This window comes from Astatotilapia calliptera, chromosome 2, assembly GCF_900246225.1.
Source record: "Astatotilapia calliptera chromosome 2, fAstCal1.2, whole genome shotgun sequence".
NCBI classification, from domain to species: Eukaryota; Metazoa; Chordata; class Actinopteri; order Cichliformes; family Cichlidae; genus Astatotilapia; species Astatotilapia calliptera.
This window is the reverse complement of record NC_039303.1, coordinates 19,427,778-19,447,947: the sequence shown is the minus strand read 5'-3', so window position 1 is coordinate 19,447,947 and position 20,170 is coordinate 19,427,778.

The window sequence follows — 20,170 nt, the reverse complement described above, 5'->3', positions numbered from 1 at the left end:
GTAATTATGAGACAGTTTATTTCAGATAATTTTACAGAGTAACATGAAAGTGATGTTATGAGTAATATAACGAATGTGTTTCTCCTGTGTGTAATTAAATAACCTACTTTGTTACTTTTAAGAAAAGTGTTGTGTGTAGTATGTGTAATACATTACTTTTTGTGAGTAATGATCCCAGAAATGATCACAACAAAGAGGAGAAAGACCTCTAACATACACAAACATTTGACCAGCAGCATGTAATAAATTTGCATGAATGTAATGTATTTGATATTCTGCTTAGAGATGGTGGTGAGTCTCAAAGTGGAGCCAATGAGAATCGATGAGGAATCGAATCGATAAGTGATGGTGCTTAATTCCTATCAGTTCCCATTCCTAGTGAAAATTCAACGAATGACTAAAAACACCACAATAAACTTACAAATAATGGAATGTTTATGTTTCATGGTTTGTTTGGTTTTTTTTTTGTTTTTTGTTAATGTTTGTGTGAGGAAAATACAGAAAATACACACACACATTGAGTAAAATATTGCCTGGTACAATATGTGTTTAATGGCTCTATTGACTTCGAGGCACATTTGAGACAAAAGAAGTCATGAATACAGAGGTTCACTTAGAAGAATGACTCTGTGGGAAATGTTTTCATCCCACTTAAAGTTGTCAGTGAAGGCTTTCTTTGAAAATTGCTATGGCTCAATCGGCTCGACAGTTGAGCTCTTGGTCTCTCAGGGAATGTGAGCAGACCTGTGGCTTCACACACAAATCGGCTCCAAGATTTGAGTGCTTAGCAGTTGGGCTCCAAAGACAGTCTTTGGCAAATACCAAAGAGACACCCACTCTGTAGTGATGATGCAGTCACTGCACTCTCAGACAGTGTCTAGGGCCTACTTTCAAACTGAAGTGTAGATCTGTCTTCAGCATCAGTATGTTGCAACCATCTGGGCCTTGAATAAAAGCCATGAAGGGCTGCAACAAGTGAAGGGTCTGAACCTTTATTGGTTGAGTAAATGAGGCTCCTCTGTATTTTGAATCCTCTCCCGTAGAAGTGAGGGGAATTCATTCCTCCGCTTGCCACGAATCAAGACTGCAGAGTTGGCTTTCATTTTTATCATCTGTTCTGATAGAAGGCAGGCTGTGCCCTTTGCTTTGTGCCCAGAGGTAAAAACGACTGAAGCAAACTCAGAGAAGAAGGAGCGTTTCCTGTATGAGATAGCCGAGTCTTGATTTGAGGCACAACTGTTCACCACTTGTTTCTGATATTAAAACAGCATCTCCTCCTTTTTGTTTTGGTCCTGACTTGTGTACCACAGTTTGTCTGAATCAGCATAAACTTCCACAGCTCAGGCTTAAGGGAGAACCAGTTTTCCCCAAAACTAAACTGCTCAAGTGATGCTATTATTAGTCCCGGTCAGCACTGCTATTTTATCCATTTTGTGTGGAGAGCGTACTCGAGGAAAGACAGCACAGGAACCTTTATCTCCTTCAGCAGTGATGCACTTCACTATGTTTTCTCTTTCTCAAGGCTCCAATTATTCAGAGCTGGGGGAAGGAATCTCCATCTCATCAGCAGCTGTTGGTTAATATGTCCAAGGGAGAGCTCAGAAGTATGGATAAAAGCCACCAGGCAGAGTGTGAACTAGTATTCAGGAAGAAGAAAACTGTAACTCACAGGCAAGAAATCGGTAGACCAAGACCAAGATAGTGAAGTTAACGGAGGAAACAGATGAGAAAAGGTTTTGCATTCTTGGAACTAGTTGTGTTTCTTAAAAATGTTTAACCGTACAATGTGGTTTCAGTTCAGCTTAACTGTCTTTCTGGTACAGTTTTAAAGACTGGCACCACGCTCGTGTACATTTAATTGAACCCAAACAGCAGTGATGGTTTCATTAACATGAAATTTTTGTGATCCCCAGTTGTTTTGCTTATACAGCGTACTTTGGTCTTTTAAAAGGATATATAACATATACTCAACAGACATTTTATTAGATACACCTCTTCAGTTTCTTGCTAATGGAAATATGTTATCAACCAATTGCAGGGCATGAAAAAGAGAAAATATCCAGTGAGCAGCAGTTCTCTGGGCAAAGATTCCTCATTGATGTTAGAGGTTAGATAGGAGGCCAACAGTAACTCAAAAACTGTTGTACTACTTGTAACAACCGTTCAACCTTGAAACAAATGGGCTGCAGCAGCAGAAGACCAAACTGTATGCCTCTCAGCTAATGACAGGAAACTGAGGATACATTTTCAAAAGTAAGATGGTAGAATATTGGAAAAATGTTGCTGCATCGATTTCTGCTGCATCATTCATATGGTAGGGTGACAATTTGGTTTAAACAACCAAACAGAGCCATCCTTTCTTATATCAACAGTTCAAGGTGATGGTGGTGCAAGAGCATTTTCTTGGCACATTTTGGCCAACTGAGTATTGTGTGAACAGCACAGCCTACCTGAGTATTGTTGCTGACCATGTCCATCTCTTTATAACCAGAGAATCGCAGACAACGAGCCACAATTGGAGATAAAGTATCAGAGTTTCAGGAGCGGGACCACGCCTCCAAACGCGCTCCTTCATCTACATATGTCCCCCCAGTTCTACAAGCTGTTCGTTCCTGTTTATGTGCCCCACCCTCCCTCCCTTTTCAGTTTTGGGCCCAGCGAGTGAAAAGTAGAATGACATGTACTGCTGGCCATGAATGTAAAAGCATAATGACCCATTCACTTTTTATTAAAACACCAGAGAGAGACTGCATAGTTCACTGCTGTTCTCCTTAATCACCATTCATACATAACTATAATTTAAGCAAATAAAAGTGCATAAAGAATACTGCAAACTAATAAATAATTCTAATAAGGTTGTTAAAATAAGTCAGTAAACAAGTGATACTTGCTCTTTCATTATGTTTTCTACGCTCTACAGGACAGAGAACGAATAGTAGCAGTGTACGTGCAGCATACAGAACAGACACCTGAAGCCTAACCCAGTAAACGCAGCTCAAAATGTTAAATATTAAAAAAATGGTGTCCAGTTGTTGAATGTCTCAGAATGTCTCAGTCCACATTATTCTTTTGGAAAATTAGCTCTAGTAAGTCAAAACAATCTTTTTGTTGGCATTTGTTAATCATAAAGTATCCTGATACTTCAAAAATCTCAATCTACAGTTTTTGAGGCTGCTCAAAGACTGTAGGACTACAAATACTAAATATGCACACTTGCTGTCTATATTTTGAAAACATCGTAATTAGATTTCTAAAGATGGCTGTCCAATTAGTATTCAAAGAAACTGTTAAAAATGAAGGGGATTGGGGGTTTTAGGGGGAAGAGGAAGGAACATGACAAGAAAGATACACATTTTGAAAGACTTTAATTGCTCCCTTGAACAGTGATCCCCCCACCCTCCACCCCACACACACACAGACACACATGCACACTTTGAGATCTGTAAGATTTGTCACACAGATGGATCCAGTATGAAAAGTACAACATATGAGTTCATATGTTCATGACACTGACTGTTTTTTGCAGGCTGGTGTGGGGCTTAGAAGCATAAAAGCTGTGTATGCGCGTCTTTGTTTGCATCTATAAATACAATATAATATCGTGGGCATCATTTAAAACAAATGCTACAGTCAAACAGAAAAGTTCTGACAAATTCACTGTTAAACCGATCCACCCATCAGCACTGATGGCAGAACGTTCCCCTAACTTGGTCACAGACCATGACTGTCACAACAGATTTGAACGGTGCAGCAGATTCATGATCATTGTCTAATCATGTTGTCATGCTGTGCAGACAGCAGGCTAAGCAAGGAAGTCCAGATGTCCCTCTCCACAGTAACATCTTCCAGCTCCCAAGGTGTGGATTAGATATATAATCTCCCCAGTGTGCTAGGTCTGCTCAATCTCCTACCAGGTAGACGTACCAGGAGAACCTCCAGAGGAAGGCAGCTGGTGTTCATCCTCATGGGGTGTCTAAATCACCCTACAGGGGCAGTGGCTCTGTTCCTTTGAGCTTCCCTGTTAAAGCAAGTTCACCAAGACTCAGTTTTTACCAGCCTTACCTCTTAAGATTCACCAGCTGCTCATCCATGGTTAGGGTCTGGATTTGTTTCAGCCTCATGTTACATTTCAACTTAAGTTATTACATTTTGGAATTACAGTCTTTTCTGTTTTCTTACATATTGATTAAAAAATAATGAATGCAGGTTGCTGTCACCCCATTATAGAGTTATTTCATTGTTGGGCTTGTTGGTGCGAGATCATTTGCATCTGGTGACGACTTTAATTCACCCTTTAATCGCACTACAATTGTAATGTGCAGATTCATAGATGGAAAGCAAGAATCTGTAAAAATGTTTAAATACACAAAATGAAATCCCAGTTTATGCAGACAAGATCTGTTTGAGTATTTATTATCAGTATTGTGAATGAGGAACTTCCTTTATTTATTTTAATTTCCCCACGGGGCTCAATAAAGTACAATAATGTACACACTTTCTTCTTCTTCTTCTTCTTCTTAAGGTAACCGTGATAGATTTGTCGTAATGCAAAACTGAAATTCTTCCTATTACGTTTGACTAACATCCTAACGCTGTGTTATATTTGACATATCCTGGACTGCTTCCATGTACTCCACCTTATAGGGCAATTAGATTGTGTAGGTCCTACACAATCCTATCCTACAGTGTAGGATATTAACCTGAGCGTCTTTGTGTCAGTGATCGTCAACTATTTGAAGCTCCTCCTCTGTTTGTGTTGATGATGATCATTTATGTGGCAGTGTGGGATCGCTGAGCATTCTTACCAACAGTGGTTTAACTGTAGAGTTTACCTAGGCATACTATGTTGTTTGTCATTGCTCTATCTTTATACTATAGATTTTTGGAAAAAGCAGTTTCAGCCAGGTTTAATTTGCCTTATAATTCTGCTGGCAAAAAAGAAAAGCCAAATAATGTTACTATAGAAGTTAAAGTTTATAAAACACTGAGCAAGAGAAGTTTTTTGTTATTTTCTTATTCCACATATGATTTAATGGTGTTTTTTAAAACTTTACAAAGGTCCCATGGATATATTTTTAGCCCAAATTGATTTAGATGTTTTCTCTGTCTTAAAAAACTCTTATGGGGCTTTTCTGCATATATTTTGCATATATTTTGAATTACGGTGGACGCTTATAATAAACTGATAGTGTGCACCAAGACCAGTATAATGTAAAGGAGCAAATATTTTTGAACTGTTAATTATGCAAATCTACTTTAGCAGAGCTTAAAAAAATGGAACTGAAAATGAGCATCATACATACTTACACACTAACTGCATTATTTAAAGAATAAATAACTAGAAATGGTCTGTTTAAAAAAAATCTTCCTGCTAATCTGATCAGAAAACACTTAATCTTGCCACTGGGAATATTTAACCAGACAGATCAATTAATTAATTAATTTATTTATTTATTAATGTTTTACCTCTTGATTATTTCCCTCCATGGAGTCTAGTATCAGAATCTACACACACACATACAAATATACACACAGTCTCCTGATCAAAGCAGAGCCATATGTCCGGAACCTGATGATGAATATGAGAACTGACAGACGATTAGACAGCTGATTAGCTCTACGCTGAACACTGTGTGTTTTTTGTCTGTGTGCGGGTTGTGTGTGTAGCTGCGTGTGTGCATGCGTAGGAAGGTGTGTGAACATCCATCTGTGTGCGCTCCCACTGTAGTCAGCAGCTGACGGAGCAAATTTCAGTCAATATCCCGCAAACACTAAAAATGTTCCTCTTTCTCTGTCGTTTAAGTATCGGCATGCAGACGATCTCTCTGATGCCCGACAAAGTCACTTCCATTTGGCTTTACTTGTATAAAGGAAATATTTGCATATGGTTCCAGGTAATCATTCTGGTACATAACTGAGAGATTATCACACACTAGACACTAAAATTGTTGTAGAATACTTGAGTTTGTTGATTACAGAGCATCCTGTCCTCTGACTGTTCACCTGTACAATGAGTATAGACCCAGAGAGGTTACAGAAACCAGCCATCTTTCCAAACAACTTAAAGCTCCATCTTATTTATTCATCTATTTATTTATTTCAAACTTCTTCTAACTAGCGTCATGTGACAACTATTTCTCAGTGAACAACAGCTTGTCTAAAATAGGCTCACTGTCTGGAGTGTAGGGTTGTAAGATGCAGTTGGTTGGCACCATTTTTGTGAAGATCTTTGTGTTATTACTATGACAACAAGCCCATAATAATACACTGTTGCCAACTGTTTGCCAAGAAATTGCTATCATCATCATCTGTTTCTGTACTGATTAAACAAAGAAGATCAAACATACAGAAAGTGAAGCTTACACCATTGTTCTCAGGCTGATTTTGCCCCCTATTGTCCCGCCTCTTTTCTGAGTCAATAGACTTTTCCTACTCCAACTTGCTGCTGTTTTCTTTGTCTCTTCCTCCTTGCTCTTTCGTGAAAATCTAACTCATTTCAACATCACTATACATATTTAGATTCTATCTAAAAAGTCCTTGAGCCACCTTGGGTCACTTTTCTTTAAATACCACTGCACTGCTGTCAGTTTTGCTTAGATGAAACCGCGCAGGTGGATTTATCACAACTGTTTCATCAGTTAGATTTTTGGTGTAAAAGTCTGAATATTGCAACAGTCTTTGGCTCTCAAGATATTCTTTGTGGCTCCTTTGGAAACAACAGGTGAAGCTACTCTGATTAGCTCAACAGCTCTGTGTTGGTCTGTGATGCATTACGTATTCTGACATCTTTCTATCAGAGCAGTGTGACCACTGCAGACTGGGAACAGCCCACGAGAGCTGCAGTGTTGGAGATGCTCTGACCCAGTCATCCAGCCATCACAATTTGGCTTTTGTCAAACTCACTCAAATCCTTACCCTTGTACATTTTTCCTGTTTCAAACATCAGTTTTGAGGACAAAATGTTCAAGTTCTCCTAAAAGTATCCCACCTATTAACAGGTGGCACGATGAAGAAATAATCAGTGTTACCTACGTCTCCTCTCAGTGGTCATGATGTTATGCCTGATTGACACGTCATGTCCGACTGTAGAAACCCTCCAGAATCATAACCAGGTGAGGACTGAAAAGTCTACTCCAGCATGAGGTTAGCAGAAAGAAGCAAGCTCATTTTCTCCTCTAGCAGTACTAGTTGTAGAAGTACCAGTTGTTTTACTAGTAATAGTAATAATAGTAGTAGTTGTAGTATCCTTCTAGCAGTGGGCACCATAGTAGATAAAAGCCATTCGGCTTTCACTTTTCCAGAGTAGTGGGCACTGCTGGAAAAGCTGAGACTGATCGTCTAGCATTGTTAGCCAGTCAGTAAGCGTTCACTTCCACACCGTTTACATCCTGCCACCATCGCCATTCTTATTTGCATTTCAGTGTTAAGTCTCATATCTGTGTTGATGGGTAACAAATAATTCAGCTGGATTTATTCTAGTCGTCATAAATCTAACCACACTGTAAGGCTCTTGGTTCCCTTAGACCCAAGGCCTCACGGTATATCTGAATGTAACAGAGGGCTTCTTGTTTTCAGCTGATTTTCCTAATAACTCTTTTTTAAGTCATCATTTTAGGATCTCTTTCTTTGGAGTAACTTGATGCAACTGCCCCATTAAATCTAATTGTGAAAATGTGCTTAGTCAAGTTGAGATTAAATCAGTGCATTTAGTTTTTTTTACATTTTTATTCTCTTGCTATTCCTGATGATTATATTTCTCGTGTCTATGCAGGTGTATTTTTGAAATACTTTGACCGACGTTCACTCCTGTTCTGCAGGTAGCAATACGATATATTAGTCCACCATGAGCTGCTGGAAAGAAACAAAATGTTCCCTTCACTTTACCTGCATTAGGACTTTCATCTGAACAGCTATATCGTGAAGAAGCAATAGTGAGACATCATGAAGGCAATTTTTCAGTAAATGTATGTCTCTGAAATGGGTTTTGAGATGCTGAGATGCTAATACCTGCAGTGTTTTGAATATAGTGACACATTTATGACAAATCTGGAGATACCTGGACTCTCTCATAAAGCCTCCTGCAAAAACATTTTCCATGAAATGGAATGAAAAACTGCTGTTAAGCTGCAGGAACTCGAGCAATTTACTTGATGACAGCTATCTTCAGTTGGAATACATAGTGTTGCTTTACTAAATGGAAATTCAGCATTACCTGTTCGAGAAACAAAAACCCTTGTTCTTCTGAAAGCAAAATATATTACTGCTGTAGAGCCTTTCTAATTCAGCCTCGGCCTGTGTTTGATTTCTGATTAAACACGTATGACTGGCCCACAGGGAATGATGCTGGAGTGCTTTTGTCTGCTCGGGTTATTGCTTGAGGTAATTTTGACTCACTACAAAGCCACCTTATAGTTTCTACTACACCTAATAAGCAGTTAAGTAAAGCTTTGACTCACAGATAGTGACATTTAAGCCTGGGAGCTCCTAAAATTCCTCAGTGTTTATGCTACAGTTATTACTCATATTCCAGTTTCTTTACACTTCAGTTAGCACTTCTTTTGAGGATGCATGAACAATGACACGATCGCCTGCGTGAACAAGCACATGCGAACGAAAACACAATCCGTGCAAGCCCGCTTTCCATGTATACACTCATTTCTTTTTAACAGTTAAAGATTGAAAAGTTGCCGTGGATTACATGAATGTGAGAATCTCCCTGAAATCTCCTCCCTTTGCTTCTCTGTTTCATTTTCTCTGATAATGACTTTTGTCAAATAAATGTGTAGTTCTGTCATTAAGATGATTTGTCTGCACGTTCTGTGTGCACTAACGCTCTCTTACACCTGTGAGAGCATCACTTGGTGTGTCGCAGTGGAAACACATGCACGTTTAATGCGAATAAATGCTCTATATCTTGCTCCAGTATCCCACTCACTTGGACTCGGTGCTGCTTGAATCCCATTTCTCTTTATGTGCTTTTGCGCTTGGGATTGGCACCATATGATCTTGGCATGCACTGGCAGGCATGTCACATTCTGTACAGACACAGTGTCTCTCTCCCAATCCTCCTCTCTCACTCTCCTGCGCACTCTCTGCATGTTCCTGGCATGCACAGGCGGAGGCGTCACTTCTGCTTTGCTAGGGAGCAGGATTGTCTGAGTGTGCATGTGTTGGGTGTTTTACGTGTTTTGTGTGGCTTTGTACACACAGTTCTCTCTTTGTTTGTGAGGCATTTAGGCATGTGAGAACACTGTCTGTTGTTTTCCCTGGCCCAGTCCGGCTCCTGACCATAACACATGTTGGAGAACATTAGAACATGCAGAAATGGTTCTATGGTGGGCAGTAAAGTAACTTAACCTTTTGTAAAATTTGTCTAATTGTCATGTGGTTGAGTCAAACTACAGCTAGCTCTCACATTATTTAAGTAGGCAGGATAGTTCCTCTGTTTGCATGAATACAATACATTCCATCTATGCATGTTATAGGTCAGCTGTTGGTTCCAGCTTGTCATTTAAGTCGTTATTCAGACTTCAGAATGAAGGCTGGGATAGGATCTTTACAATAACAGACAGGCATCACTCAAAAAGCACCGGACAGTGAACAAGAAATCATAATATATTATTATGGCATTGTTACAGGGTAAGCCGTGCCCTCTGGAGGACTAAGAGTTTATCTGACCCGCAGCACACTAGAATGGTCATTTCTATTGTTTTATTATATATTTATTATCTTAGTTGTGAATGTGAGGCTATTGTTGCTGTGGACCAATACTTCACTGGTTAGTTTTAGCTTAAATAAAATATATATTTCTGGTAATTGTCCTAAGTCATCATTTTCATACTATGCAATAAATGGTTTTGAATGTGTGGGTCTCCTGGGTAATTGTTTTAAAGTGAAATTATCAGTATTACCAGAATGTTTGAAAGTTGCGCTTTTCCATGTTGCCACAATTTTGGAAGTCCAGACTCCAAACAGGAAACAGTAAATTCCAAGCCTCTTTGGAGGGGTTTGATTCTAAGTTTCCTTTGTTTCCTTTTGTTTTGTTTTTTAACCATTTTGGGGAGTTTGCACAAGTTTCTTCTTTTGTTGTTCATTCCACCAACCTGAGCTGCCTGGTTATTGGTATTTTGGAAATGAACTGCACGTCTGGTGAAGAGAGCTCCTGCCTCCAAGTGTGTTTCCTCCATCACACCTGAACCCCCCTTACAGGTGTTATCAATGGGTCAGATCACTATTTGGTCCAAAGATGCCAAATACTTTGGGTTTTAGCAACATATTAGCAGCAGCACCCGATGCTGCTTTGTGTTGTAAATGGACTGGTTCTTGTATTGCACTTTTCTACTTTCTGCTTCAAAGAGCTTTAGATTCCATGTCTCATTCACACAAGAATGTTTTTCAACATCTAAATGGCATTAGCTTTGGATAGCAACAGCACAGAGGTATCAAATATATTTGCTGGTTATGAAGTGATCTGCACTTCATAATGTGCAGCAAATGTGCCAGCAATTTATAAGTAAGCATTTTCAAAAACTGAGATTCATTGTCTTCAAGAAGTCAGCTGAATACACCCCAACTTTGACTGTGTCTGAGAGATTTATACCACTTTCTGAAGAGTCCACATGAGAAAACACATGTGTCTGAGCTACAGAGGTTGCTGTAGAAGATGATCACAGCTTGAACATGATTCTTTTAAACTAAACTGAAGCAATGCTGTGACATAATCTCATTTTGGGAAAGTTTTGTGCTCATTTGAGTGGATGCCTTTGAGTGGAACTTGGCCATCTCCTGCATGCTACCATCTGTCACACACTCACAGGAATACCTTTGTGGTGATTTGCAGTGGCAGAAATTTCCTTTTTACTGTCAGAAGAGTTTTGCAGCTTCACCAACCGCTTGTTGAACTGAGGCGTTGGTGGGTTTCCAAGTAATTTCCTACTATTAAGTAACTGTCAGGTCAAACAACAACTCATCTGGCCCATTGCTTTCTGGAGAGACACCGAGCAGCTGGCTGTGCCCCAAAAGTACTGAAGAGCAGATGGCCAATCACTGACCTTTTAGTTAATATTGATCCACCTACATTTAGCTACATACAGTTTTAATGTATACACACATAGACACAAACACACAGACTGGTTTTTCTCTCTCTATTATCTCTATTATTTCTGAACCCAGAGAAGCACACACACACCTGCCTCTTTAAAATCTATTTAACACACTTGAAGTGGGCCAGTTTTGGAGCTGTTTAAGAGGAAACAGACAGACTAAAGCAGCTTGGAGCCAGAATGACCCCTGGATCCACAGAACATCTGGGATACAGCTAACTGATTAGCCACACTAGCAGTGCTAATGACTGTGAACATTAAGAAGTGATCAGGGCGTGTTCACGGTAACAAGTTAAATTATGATGGTCATACATGCAGGAGAGAGTGACCTTTGATGTGACATCTTCCAGACACCGCCACTGTTTTTCTTGTACTACCTTTACCACCTTGTAATCTTTTACAGTAGCAATGTTATGAAGCAGGAAATTAGCAAAATAAGACCCATTTAATATAATGCTTAGCCAGATATAGCACCACAAAGAAAGCAGAAGAGGGGATGCCGGTCGGGCTCAGACGGGCTCCACACCGGCCAGCACTTCCGAGCTTTTTCCTATCGAACGCCAGATCCATCACCCACAAACTTGACGAATTGGAGCTACAGATAGCCAACACAAGCTTTGCACGTAACTGCAGCATTATTCTTATTACGGAGACGTGGCTTCACCCGCTGATTCCCGACGCTGCAGTCGAGTTAGCAGGCCGCACGCTACACCGGCATGACAGAAACAGCAACTCAGGTAAAAGCAGAGGAGGGGGGCTATGTGTTTACGTGCATAACGAGTGGTGTTGTAACAGCAGGATCATTCACACACACTGTTCTCCTGATTTGGAGGTTCTGGCAGTCTCGTGCAGACCTTTTTACATCCCGAGGGAGTTTACAGTAGTTATTGTGATAGCTGTTTATATACCGCCGGATGCTAACGTTAGCACGGCTCTCAGCCTCTTGCTCAACACCATAAACAAACAACAGCTTGCCCACCCCGATGGGGTTTTTATTGTCGCCGGCGACTTTAACAAAGCGTGCCTAAAGACTGTGCTTCCTAAATTTGTCCAGTTCGTGGACTTTGCTACGAGAGGAGAACACACTTTGGACCATGTCTATTCAAACATCAGGCATGCTTTCAGAGCGACACCCCTCCCCCACCTGGCTGGATCTGACCACCTCTGCATGTCCCTCACCCCCACCTACACCCCCCTGCTGAGAAAAACAAAGCCCCAGACAAAGACAATAAAAACCTGGCCTGAAGGAGCCCTTTCTCAACTGCAGGACTGCTTCTCAACAACTGTATGGGATTTATTCTTCAGCCACAACCTCCAGGAGTACACGGACACTGTACTCTCGTACATCAGGAACTGTGTTGACAATGTCACCGTCAACAAAAGGGTCAGGGTGTTTCCAAATCAAAAACCCTGGATGAATAGCGAAGTGCAATCCCTCCTAAAAAGCCGCAACACTGCCTTCAAGTCAGGGGACAGGGCTGCGTATAGGGCGGCCAGGGCAGACCTGAGTAGAGGCATCAGGAAAGCTAAGGCTGCCTATAGGAGGAGGATTGAAGATCACTTTGCTGACAACGACCCCAGAAAAATGTGGCAGGGGATCAATCACATTACCAACTACAGAAGCAATAACCAGGCAACATCTAGGACTGATGCCTCACTGGCTGAGGATCTAAACCGTTTCTTCGCCCCCTTGGGACGACCAAGCCCTCAGCTGCCACACCACTTCCACCCGCCCCCAGCACTGGCACACTAACACTTAGGGAGCACCAAGTGAGGTGTGTTCTAAGGTCAGTGAATCCCAGGAAGGCGGCAGGTCCTGATGGAATACATGGAAAGGTTCTCAGAGCATGTGCTGACGAACTGACCGGAGTCTTCACTAAAATCTTCAACCTTTCCTTGTCATCAAACACCGTCCCGCCCTGCCTCAAAACCTCCACCATCATCCCCATCGCCAAGAAGACAGCTGTGGCCAGCCCAAATGACTACAGGCCTGTTGCACTTACGCCTGTAGTGATGAAGTGCTTTGAGAGACTGGTCTGTCAGCACATCAGGGCCGGTCTGCCTCCCACTCTGGACCCCCACCAATTTGCCTACAGGACAAATCGTTCCACCGAGGACGCTATCACCATAGCGCTCCACACTGCGCTGAGTCACCTGGAGCACCGAGGAAGCTATGTGAGAATGCTCTTTCTGGACTTCAGCTCAGCATTCAATCATATCATCCCGGAGATCCTGGTCCAGAAACTGTCTCACCTGGGACTCTCCACCCCCATCTGCCTCTGGATCAAGGACTTCCTGACAAATAGACCACAGTCTGTCAGACTCGGCCCCCACCGGTCCAGCACCATCACACTCAGCACCGGGTCTCCACAAGGATGTGTTTTGAGTCCCCTCCTGTTTACGCTCTACACATCCGACTGCTCCCCTACCCATCTCTCAAACACCATCATAAAATTCGCGGATGACACCACAGTGGTTGGACTCATCTCAAGGGGGGATGAGTCGGACTACAGAGATGAGGTCAACAGACTGACTGAGTGGTGTTCAGTTAACAACCTCCAACTGAACACCACGAAAACTAAAGAACTTATCTTGGACTTCAGGAAGGGCAGAGCAGACCCGGCCCCACTTTACATTCACGGGAGCTGTGTGGAGAGGGTACACTCCATGAGGTTTCTGGGCGTGCAGATATCTGATGACCTCTCCTGGACTGCAAATACTACAGCGGTGGTTAAAAAGGCCCAGCAGCGTCTCCACTTTCTGAGAGTGCTCAGGAGGAACAACCTGGAGGAGAGGCTGCTGGTGACATTTTACAGAGCCACCATAGAGAGCATCCTAACGTACGGCATAACAACATGGTATGCAGGGTGCTCAGCTGCAGACAGGAAAGTACTGCAGAGGGTCATCAACACAGCCCAGAAGATCACTGGCTGCTCTCTGCCCAGCCTGGAGGTCACTGCAAACTCTCGGTACCTCAGCAGAGCTGGCAATATCATCAAGGACCACTCTCACCCCAGCAACCAACTGTTTGAACTATTACCGTCAGACCGACGGTACAGGTCACATAAAACCAGGACAAACAGATTCAGGGATAGCTTCTTTCCCAGAGCTATCACCGTAGTAAATAAGCACAAAAACAATTGAACCTATTCCATACCGTCACTGTCATTATATTATGCTGCTATTCATACTGTCATTATATTAATGCTGCTATCCTGTATATATTGTACATGTTACGTTTCGGTGTGTCAGTGTTTTGTTTTTGCATGACTTATGTATTTCCTGCTTTACTTTGAAAGTCTGTGTTATCTTAGTGTGTTTTCAGTTTACATTTTCCCTGTCTCGTCAGTTCTAATTTGCCCCAGCTGTGTTTCCCTCTTGTTGTCCATTTTCCTGATTGCTCCCTCTATGTATTTAAACCCTGTGTTTCAGTGTGTCATGGTCGCGATCTCCCCCGTGTTGTAAATAGTTTGGTGTTTTGTTGTAAATAAATAGTCTGTTGTAAATAGTTGTGAATGGGTTTGTTAATACTTTCGTCATGGGATATTTTCGTTTTGGGATTTTGGTGGAGAGCCTTCGTGGTTTTATTTTCCTTATCTTTGTTTTTCTGCGTTGCACCCCGGTTGCCTAGGCCGGGGTGTAACATATGGGGGCTCGTCCGGGATCGCTGGAGGGTCCGAAGGAGGGACAGCTTCGGCCTTCTGTCTCCGCTGGAGGGTCCGAGGGACCGCTCCAGCCTTCATCCGCCTTCGCTGGAGGATCCGAGGGACCGCTCCAGCCTTCTGCAGCTGGTGGGCTGCGTGTCCGTGTGTGCAGCTGGTGGGCTGCGTGTCCGTGTGTGCAGCTGGTGGGCTGCGTGTCCGTGTGTGCAGCTGGTGGGCTGCGTGTCCGTGTGTGCAGCTGGTGGGCTGCTCATCCGCCTTCGCTGGAGCGTCCGTGGGACCGCTCCAGCCTTCATCCGCCTTCGCTGGAGGGTCCGAGGGACCGCTCCAGCCTTCGTCGTCTGCTGGAGGGTCAATGGGACCGCTCCAGCCTCCATCAGCTTCGTCTGCCTTCGTTTCAGCCTTCGTTTGTCTGAATCAAACTTTTCACTTGGGGTTACATGTTTGATTTTTGGGTAGGGGGAAATGTTACGTTTCGGTGTGTCAGTGTTTTGTTTTTGCATGACTTATGTATTTCCTGCTTTACTTTGAAAGTCTGTGTTATCTTAGTGTGTTTTCAGTTTACATTTTCCCTGTCTCGTCAGTTCTAATTTGCCCCAGCTGTGTTTCCCTCTTGTTGTCCATTTTCCTGATTGCTCCCTCTATGTATTTAAACCCTGTGTTTCAGTGTGTCATGGTCGCGATCTCCCCCGTGTTGTAAATAGTTTGGTGTTTTGTTGTAAATAAATAGTCTGTTGTAAATAGTTGTGAATGGGTTTGTTAATACTTTCGTCATGGGATATTTTCGTTTTGGGATTTTGGTGGAGAGCCTTCGTGGTTTTATTTTCCTTATCTTTGTTTTTCTGCGTTGCACCCCGGTTGCCTAGGCCGGGGTGTAACAGTACATACTATTGTTTGAGTACTTACGATTGGTTTTTTTGTACTTTTTATATTTTACATTTATATTTATTATTGAAACTTGCACCAAGGGAGTGGCACTCCAATTTCGTTGTACTCTGTACAATGACAATAAAGGCTATTCTATTCTATTCTATTCTATTCTATTCTATTCTACATACTAGGAACTAGAAGAAAGCACAAGCTGTATCGAGAAGCTGCATCTACACAGAAAGTGTTAGAGATGCCCTTTGAAGCACCCTTGCTGTCTATCACTTGTTAAGGCTCACAGTGTGTTTTTCCCACTTCAAGTCTACTTTGATGTGCATAATCACAGTGACTGTGTACCTGACCACCTGTACCTGATGCACATGGACTTGATGTTCACGCTACATCTTCTTTATATACACAGTGTAGTACATGTGTAAGAGATGAGCTGCCTACAGTATCTAATGAGGAGTAAATACTGTCACTGTAGATGTTTAGAAAAGGCACAAGATCAGAAGTGAAACATCCTGCGTGGACTTCTGTATTCACTTAGGAAACTGACTCAATAGTCACACATTTTTTGCTTTTTAATAGTCCGCGTAAACACGCTGTGACTCCAAATGGCATCTTTAATACATGAGTCCACTACTGATGGACCTTTAGCTGAAATGTCAAACCACACACATCCCACTTTAATCTTCAGTGGGCTGGGCTAGTGGAACGCCCCTTTCTGTCAGTGTAAAGAAGTTTAACTACACGTATAATCCTTTTAAGAGATATTTTAAGAGAAGTAAAAGAGGTGTCTGTTTTTAGTATGTCTCAGTTTTTGTACATGATAAACAAATGCTGCTGTACTAAATGAAAGAAATCTGTGGCATGACTCTTTGGGCTTAAGTAGTAAGAAATAAATGTGTAAGATTCAAGAAAAAGTACTGGCATGCCACTGTCCAAAAAACAGGAACTTTCTGTCATTGAATTGTTAAAATGTAACTTAATTACTTTGGTACAGTAAGAACAGCCATCTTCAGCAGAGATCTTCAGCCGTAAAAAAAACAAAACAACAACTTTAAAATATTGTTAAATGCCCCAAATTTATGCTCCCTTCACATTTCCCAGAGCAGTTCAGTGGGTCAGATTGGAGTCTTTGTGGAGCTGATTGTAGGCATCGGGCCTCATGTTCAACACTCCTGATTTTAAAAGGTATTATGACATTAGTTTATACAGCGGTTGATTATGGACACTGGACAGATTGCTAGCATGCATAGAGGAGCATGTTTGTTTAAAGTGTAAAATAAAAAGCGAATTGGCCTTTAATTTATGATTCCAAAAGATCTGCTCTGCATTAAAGGATAAAAAATATGAGAAAGTCTTTCAGATCAAAACACTCTGCAAAGCTTCTCACAGTCACCAACCGCTGGGTGAACTTTCAAATGCCACTTTTAAAAATATTTACTACTGCGGCCATCTCACAGGGTTATTACATGTTTGAATTTTACTCACTGAAATGTTCAGACAGTCCACTGTAGACCTAAACAGAGAAAACAGCTTCATATCAGGTTGCTCCATTACACGTAATAGACGGTCGACCTTCCACCCACACAATGAAACACGAGTGGTGTTTCAGGAGACAGAGCGGCAGAGGTGGCGTCTTAAGCTCACACCAAATTTCAGAGGTGGAGGGACATTAAATGGTAGATATCAGTCTGTTTTGAATAACACAGTCAGCGTCAAAACATCTTATTTTTGAGCATTTAACCATCTCCCTGTAGATATAAAGACACAGGAGCACATAGCAGAGAAGTGGTGGGTGACAGAACAAGCGATATAATTCAATTCAGTTCAATTCAATTTTATTTATATAGCGCCAAATCACAACATAAGTCGCCTCAAGTCGCTTCATAGATACAGAGCAGAGAAAAACCCAACAATCATATGACCCCCTATGAGCAAGCACTTTGGCAACAGTGGGAAGGAAAAACTCCCTTTTAACAGGAAGAAACCTCCGGCAGAACCAGGCTCAGGGAGGGGCGGCCATCTGCTGCGACCGGTTGGGGTGAGAGAAGGAAGACAGGATAAAAGACATGCTGTGGAAGAGAGACAGAGGTTAATAACAGATATGATTCAATGCAGAGAGGTCTGTTAATACATAGTGAGTGAGAAAGGTGACTGGAAAGGAAAAACTCAATATAGAAGAGGATGGAAAAAAAAAGTGGAGAGGGAGGGTGAAATTGAGAACGGATAGCAGGAGAGAGATGGACAGAGGGCGTAGAATAGGAGCAAGATAATAGAGAGTGGGACAGAATGATAGAGAGAAGAGATAGGCAGGGTACTGTGACCGAGAGGCAGAAAGGGCAAGTACAGTGAGTATCTCAAAAGCTTGTGCAGGGACAGATGACTTCAGGATGAGACAGCCTTTCCAAGTGGTTTCCCTCGATAGAAGATATGCCACCTAACGCTAGTTTGTCCTCCTGTTGTTGTTTTTTTCTAAAAAAGAAGAGAACATGCTTCACAGCATTGTTCCTAGAAACTATGGCGTTATTTTAGTGCCTCTATTCTGAGCGCACGTAAAAATATTTGCAAGTGCAAATGTTGCATTTTGAGGAGAAAGTTATTTTGAGCTAAGAAAAGTTTAATTTGAGCAAACAAAATTTATTGCTGCGCTCAGGAAGTCTATTTCAGTGTTTGCTAATATCCAAATACACACACAACAACAGCCCCTCTCACTCAGATCTCTGCTCTGTGCGCTCACAGACATCTGCAGACGTGCTCTCAGTGTGTCACTCGCGCTCTCAACATCTCTGCTCCGTGCACGCTCAACTCTTTCTGTACGCCGTTATAAGTGTGCCACAAAACCAACCAACCACAGACTTGGATGCAAAAATTCTGATTGGCTAATACGGTCTCCAATCAGCTCGCTAGCTACTGCATTCCAGAAACACGGTCCAGAATGTAGCTAAATCCAGTGGATTGGTTTGGTTTAAACTTGATTAAAACCAACAATGGTTTTTAAAAAATTACATATTTTAAAATAAAATAATTAAACATATTAACCAAAAAACCCTACAATACCCTACAATACCTACCTACCCTACAATAATAAAGGGAAACCCCAACTATCAGACGACCCCCCTATGAGCAAACACTTGGCAACAGTGGGAAGAAGAAACGTCCTTTTTTTGACAGGAAACAGAGAAACTTCCACAGACAAATTGTGGAAGAGAGCTGTATATTAATAACTAATGATAAAAATGAGAATGATGTATCCACAAACAGACTATAAGCTTTATCAAAAAGAAAAGTTTGAAGCCTAATCTTAGAAGTAGAGAGGGTGTCTGCCTCCAGAATCCAAACTGGGACCTGGTTCCACAGAAGAGGGGCCTGAAAGCTGATTTGCCTTTTCAAATGGTGTTAATCTACCAAGTTGGATTACTTCATGTCTGCTTAGAAATAAACAATAAATATCAAATGTCTACACCGAACTACTGCAAATTCAACAAATCACATCTTTGTTTCCTGTGTTTTGTTACTTAGTTACTATTTGACAGAAAGCTAATCACCATGTGGGTGACTCAAATATCTCCATTAGTATTCAGGAAACCGGGCAGCCACACAGTTGTTCGCTCTGTGAGCCCGTCAGCTGGTATTCAGCCTCTTCCTGATGCTGATGGGATTTGAGCATCTCCAGTTCAGTCTTATCGTTGGCATCAACAGCCTCTCCTGTGGGTCCAGTCCTGCGCTGTTACCACCCCCCGCCTTTTACCTCTAAACTGACTTTATCTCATCTCTCCGTGTTGACATCAGCAGTCTGTCCTGTCCTCCCTGCTTCTTTCTGATTCCATTTAAAAACCCTCTTCAGCACTGCGCTAAAACCCATTACTGCACTATCAACACACAAGCATGCAAACCCAGCCACACAGACATACAAATACAACTAAATGCACAGATAGCACAGATATACTGAGGAGGCGAGATAACCTGGATATCACACACCATAAACTCGGGATATGGTTATATCACCATGTGGGTCTGCAGTGTTTGGTGACTCCTGTGCCTCCCTTTTGCCATACTGTCATTTCTTATTGCGCTCCCTTTCACTTCCTGTCTATCTTTGTCCTTGTATTCACACGGGCAATAAGTCATGTGCAGGTGAGTGTTGTGCATGAGTGTGTTTGTGTGTCCTGCTAGGAGGTTATTCCGAGATGCCGGAGAATTGAGAGATAGTGATCTCAGTCAATCTAATGGAGGATAACATGCACGCCCGCGCACGCACACACACTGTCTCCAAACCGATGTAATCCGTTTAGGGAGCATACTCTGTATTTGAGGGACGTTCAAGTACCTTTGGGAAAGGATTTAGGAAATACCCTTATCTTACAGCGTGCGCGTGTGTCCTTGTGTCTTTACAGTAACCCTGTCTTTGTTCTGACTTCACTAACCTGGATGGCTGATTTCATCAACCCTGATAGCCCTCATATATCAAGAGATCTTGCTCTTGTTCATCTGCTGTGTGAGCTGTTTTCACATTGATGCTTCCATCTCAGC